The following is a 6,431-nucleotide window of genomic DNA, read 5'->3' on the forward strand; positions in this document are numbered from 1 at the left end:
CTGGGACAGTGATGATTTTTAACTTAAGGACCTAGGTCCCAGGATTTTCAGCTTTATTCATACAAGAGGGAACTTCTCCCAAATAAGTAAATATTTCTGATTATAGGGATCTAAAATATTGACAAATAAATGCTTAGATGAATAAAAAATAGAACTACTTTTGCAAATGTTCTTCTTGAAGCTGCAAGGTAGGACAGGCTACCCTGTGTGTGCCTTCCTTTCCTTCTGGGATATTAGGTGGCTTAGGGCTCTTACCTGAGCTGGAGTCATTAGAGCGAGGCTGGATACGGGAGATGTAAGTTTCACCTGTGCTTAGAAACATGGTGTAAAGCGTAAGTCTGATCTAAGGGAGGAGAGCTTGGGAAACAAACAGACTGTCTAAAAGCATCAAATTGAAGCAGAGAGGCTGTATGTTTAATCCATACCTTAAGGCAAAATACTTTATAGTGTGCCAGCCTTTTCTAGATGCCTGGGCCACCTGTGTGTTTGCAAAGACATTTGTTAAGGTAATATATAAATACAGATAACTAAGATCATTTAAAGGTGGTTTTAAAATATTCTGTGTTGACTTTCAAACTGGGTCTTCTTTTATATGTTATAAATGGACATCCTAAATTATTGGAAAGCACAAGCATAAGATATTTAAAGGAGTGTGTTCTACTATATATAAAATAGATAACTGATAAGGACCTACTGTATAGCACAGGGAACCCTACTCAATATTCTGTAATGGCCTATAAGGGAAAAGAATCTAAAAAAAGATTGGAGATATATATATATATATATATATATATATATATATATATAACTGTTTTACTTTGCTCTACACCTGAAACTAACACAACATTGTTATTCAATTATACTCCAATAAAAATTTTAAAAAACACACAAGAAAAACTAAGTGCTTTTGTTAAGATCCATGAGGATAGGGACAGTGTCTGTGGTTTATTGTTATACCCAGTATCTAAAAGAACCCTCAATAAATATTTGTCAAATAAATGAATAAAATAAATAACTGAGTAAATAGATTTAAAAAAAGGAGTGTGTTAACTTGCTTTGGCTGGGATTCTGGAATGGGATAAAGGTATGACCATGGATGGAAACATAATTATATGCAGAGATTAATATGTAATTGTTTTAAGTAGATGATAATAAACAACCTTGGTAACCCACGCACCTATGGTCAACTAATCTATGACAAAGGAGACAAGGATATATGACGGAGAAAAGACAGTCTCTTCAATAAGTGGTGCTGGGAAAACTGGAAAGCTACACATAAAAGAATGAAATTAGGACACTCCCTAACACCATACACAAAAATAAACTCAAAATGCATTAGAGACCTAAATGTATGACCAGACAGTATAAAACTCTTAGAGGAAAACATAACAAGAACACTCTTTGACATAAATCACAGCAAGGTCTTTTTCGACCCACATCCCAGAGTAATGGAAATAAAAACAAAAATAAACAAATGGGACCTGATGAAACTTAAAAGCTTTTGCACAGCAAAAGAAATTACAAACAAGATGAGAAGACAACCCTCAGAATGGGAGAAAATATTTGCAAATGAATCAACGGACCAGGATTAATCTCCAAAATATATAAACAGCTCATGCAGCTCAATATTAAAGAAACAAACAACCCAATCCAAAAATGGGCAGAAGACCTAAATAAACACTTCTCCAAAGAAGACATACAGATGGCCAAGAGATACATGATAAGTCACTCAACATCACTAATTATTAGGGAAATGCAAATCAAAACTACAATAAGGTGTCACCTCACACCGGTTAGAATGGGCATCATCAGAAAATCTACAAACAACAAATACTAGAAAGGGTGTGGAGAAAAGGGAACCCTCTTGCACTGTTGGTGGGAATGTAAATTGATACAGCTACTATGGAGAACAGTATGGAGGTTCCTTAAAAAACTAAAAATAGAATTACCATATGACCCAGCAATCCCACTACTGGGCATATACCCAGAGGAAACCATAATTCAAAAAGACACATGCACCCCAATGTTCATTGCAACACTATTTACAATAGCCATGTCATGGAAGCAACCTAAATGCCCAATGACAGACAAATGGATAAAGAAGAAGTGGTATATATATAATGGAATATTACTTGGCCATAAAAAGGAACAAAATTGGGACATTTGTAGAGACGTGGATAGACCTAGAGACTATCATACAGAGTGAAGTAAGTCAGAAAGAGAAAAACAAATATCATATATTAACACATATATGTGGAATCTAGAAAAATGGTACAGATGAACTGGCTTGCAAGGCAGAAATAGAGACACAGATGCAGAGAACAAACGTATGGACACCAAGGGGGGAAAGCAGGGTGGGATGAATTGGGAGATTAGGATTGATATATATACACTAATATGTATAAAATAGATAAGTAATAATAATCTGCTGTATAATAAATAAATAAAATTCAGAAAACAAAAAACAAAACAAAACAAACAAAAAAAGAGCCCTGGTGTAGTGTTTTTTTGTTTGTTTGTTTTGTTTTTTTCATGATCTTGTGCTTGGATTTTTCCTCTCTGGTTGGTAGGAATACACACACATCCAGCCTGTGTGAGGTCTATGGGTTGTCCCTTCCAATCCTCTTAGTGGTTCTTTGTTTGGCCTCGGATGGTTCCCTCACATACGTGAGCTGATCAATACTCAGCCACAGACTAGAGGAGGGCCCTCTGCTGGTTACCCTCTCAGACTCCTCTCCCTCTGTGCAGGTCTCTCTTCATCAGTACAGGACCCAGTGAACTCCAGCTGGCTTGATATCTCTGGATTCCCAGCTCTGTTTCCTCAGCCCTGGGAGACTGCCAGTCTTCACTTGAGTTTTCCTCTCCTTCCCAGGCCAGAAATTTTTATCCCGGCTGTAAACTGGGCCCACCTCATTTATTTTTCCTCTCTCAGTAATCACTGTCCTACCCTGCCCAGGATCCAATGTCTGAAGGCTATTGTTTTATTTAGTTTGTCTGTTTTTTTTGTTGTCTCGCAGAGTCCCTGTTACTCTTTCTTGGCCCCAAACAGAATGTAATTGTAATTGTACAAATAATCTGTGTTATTATCTTTAAAAACAACAACAAAAAGTGTGTGTTTTAAAAATACATTGTTGTTGTTTCTTCAAAGCTGTAATTAAATTGATGTGCTTCTTGATGGCATTTTAGATTTGTGAAAATACATTGTATGCAGCAGCAAAAAAATATAATTGATGATTATGCCCAAAGGCAATGTGTGATTAAGGATTTTATAACATTTTCAGTTATCTAAGTATAGACACCCCCCCACCATCACCCTTAAATGTTGCAATATGGGCAAATTTCACACAGTTGGCTTTATTTGGCAAATGTTTCTAGGGATGCTTGGTGTATGAGAGTAAGTCTCTGTCTATATTACATAAAATAAAAAGAATAGTCTTATGATTTTTGTCTTTCTCTCAGCCAGTAAAACAGTTTCTGAAAAAGTACTTAAATTTATAGCTTCAATTTCTTTTTTAAAAATTTTTATTGAAATATAGTTGATTTACAATGTTGTGTTAGTTTCAGGTGAACTCCAGCAAAATGATTCAGATATATATATATGTGTGTGTGTGCAAATGTATATATATATATATACATATATATATATTCTTTTTCAGATTCTTTTCCATTATAGGTTATTACAAGATATTGAGTAGAGTTCTCTGTGCCATACAGTAGGTCCTTTTTGATTATCTATTTTATATATAGTAGTGTGTATATTTTAACCCCAAACTCCTAATTTATCCCTCCCCTCCCTTCCCCTTTGGTAATCATAAGTTTGTTTTCTATGACTGTGAATCTAATTCAGTTTTTAAAGTAAGTTCATTTGTATCATTTTTTAAGATTCTACATATAAATGATACCATGTGATTTCACATGTCTGGCTTACTTCACTTAGTATGAGAATCTCTAGGTCCATCCATGTTGCTGTAAATGGCATTATTTCACTTTTTTCTTATTAGCCTCAACTTCTTAAGTTTAATTAAGATATTACTTATAGATTATATCTCCAGCCTCATTGTATATCTACCAAGGGCAGACAACCTTGATTACTCCATTCACCACACCTTTAGAATTATTTTGATCATTGTCTGATGGATCAGAGATTATCATTGCATATTTTAGCTCAGTATGAAGGTTAAGAACTTCCCTTTAGTGAGACAATCATAACATAGTATTGGAATAGACCTTATTCAAATTAATAACATTAAATTTTTAAGAATTTTGGACTGAATAACAGCTGCTGCAATCTAGAAAGAAAGTTATGTAGGGAGCAAACAGTGAGGAGTCCTGTCATGGGCTTGTGTAATTTCTGCTACTCTGGGTCTCAGTGACAGCATCTTAGTCTCCTAAAATAATTTCACAACAAAGTAGGCAGGTATAGAAAGATTGGGTCACTTCAAATTTTACAGGAAATTGGGGAACACCTGGAGTTTCAATACACAGATATTTTTCTCCTCGTTATCTATATCATTTTCCTAGAGAAGGGATGCTTTGAGGGGCCAGTTACCCTTAACAAGGAATCAATGTCTTGAGATGGTACCAAAGGATATACTTTCATTATTTCACACTCTTGGAAGAAGGGAAGTTTGACTCTTTGGGCTACAAGTAACAGAAACAATGGCTACTTAAAGGACATTGCATATAATGGGATGAGACAATCAATAGCAGCCATAAACCCAGTGCACATTTCCACTTCTTTTTGCCTACCATATGCATTCTCTCCGGTGCTGTAGTTTGGAAATACAGATGATTGTTGTGAGGATTAAGATAATGGCAAAGAGTTTTCTAACACAAAACTAAAGTATATTTCAACTAACTGTAATGTAATAGCCAAAACGCAGTTCAAAGCCAAATAATTATTTTATCTATTTTACTTTCCAGCATAACTCAAAAAATTGAGAACAGAGAAATACACAATGAAACTCAATTTCACCATAAAGTATTTACAAAAATATTTTTGAAAGCTCACATGGATCTATTTATATGAAACAGTTTTAAAGCTAGAGACTTGTTGGATGGAAGTAGCAATATCTAAACATAAACAGTGAGATTAACCAAAATGTTCATGAGTTTTTTAGTTCACTCGCAAAGAATTGAATTCTGGGTCACTCTCATGGATGATAAATTACATCTTAAAAGCTTAAAAAAAAGAATGTAATAAATTGATGTTGCCTTTAGGGGATAGTGCTCTAATGGACTTGAAGAGGTTAGTTACCTAGTCGATTTGAAAAATCATTAAATCAAACATTTGATGAAATTTAAAAGATATGAGTCCAACCTTAGTTCTTCTTCATGGAGGAAACAAACGATAAAAACGTTTACTTGGTCAAGACCAAACTAAATAGATCGTTTATTTTACCCTCTGTTCCTTGATATATGTATGGATTTTCAGTCTGATATTTATTCCCTCATCAATGTAAACAATGATGTCTGGGCTCTTAACGGGGCTAACTTTAATTTTCAATCCTATTTTTCAGGTTCAACACTATTAACCCTTCACAGTTGTCCCGATGCTGAGCACTTGGAATCGTAGAAACTCTTTTGTTTTCTGGGTTATGTTCACAAGTTGCCTGTAATGAGGTGAGCAGTTTCTAGCACACTGCCACCTTACATAAAACCAGCAGGCCCCTGGGCACAACCCTGGAGAATTTAAATTACAGTTGCTTACATTGGGTGTTAGCTATGATTTTAGGAAGAGAAAGTTTCTGAAGTTTCTGTTTCCTAATTAATTCATTTCATCTGCCTATGGCTGCACTGAAAAAAAAAGTTATGCATTCTAGTTTCCTAATATCTCCCATATGTCATACCTATACAGAAGAGGGACACCACTGGTTCTCAACAGAGGTGCTGTTGACGTTGTGATGTGACAGTTCTTTATCAAGCCAGAATGTCTTGTATGCATTGAGGGTTATTTGGCATTGCTGGCTGTGCTCACTAAATGCCTGCGGTTGTCCCCAGTCATTATGACAATCAAAAACCTCCTCCACATATTTTCAAGTGTCCTGTAGGGAGCAAACCACCCCCAGCTGAAAAGCTAAACCTCAGAGAAAGAAAAACCAATTTTTTAAAATGTATCATTTATTATCCTATCCACTTATGAATAATGATTTCTAGGTTATTCACAAGTTATAGCCGAAGTTTCCTACAGTTTAATTTTTTTTGATAGTAACTCAGGCTAACAGTTTGTTTTTATTCTACTGTGAGCTTAATATAAACTCTAAACTCAAGTTGAATATCTTTTAAATTCTTAGTCTAGGCAAATGAAGTGGCTGCCAAGTAGTAAACTGATCTGGCACACACAAAAACCCAGCTCTGTGATTCAGTTACATAATACTTTTCAAATTCTATGTTTCTGACAGGCTTTTGGAATACATAAATATTGAACTAAA

The sequence above is a fragment of the Mesoplodon densirostris genome, chromosome 3, assembly GCF_025265405.1.
Source record: "Mesoplodon densirostris isolate mMesDen1 chromosome 3, mMesDen1 primary haplotype, whole genome shotgun sequence".
Classification (NCBI taxonomy): Eukaryota; Metazoa; Chordata; class Mammalia; order Artiodactyla; family Ziphiidae; genus Mesoplodon; species Mesoplodon densirostris.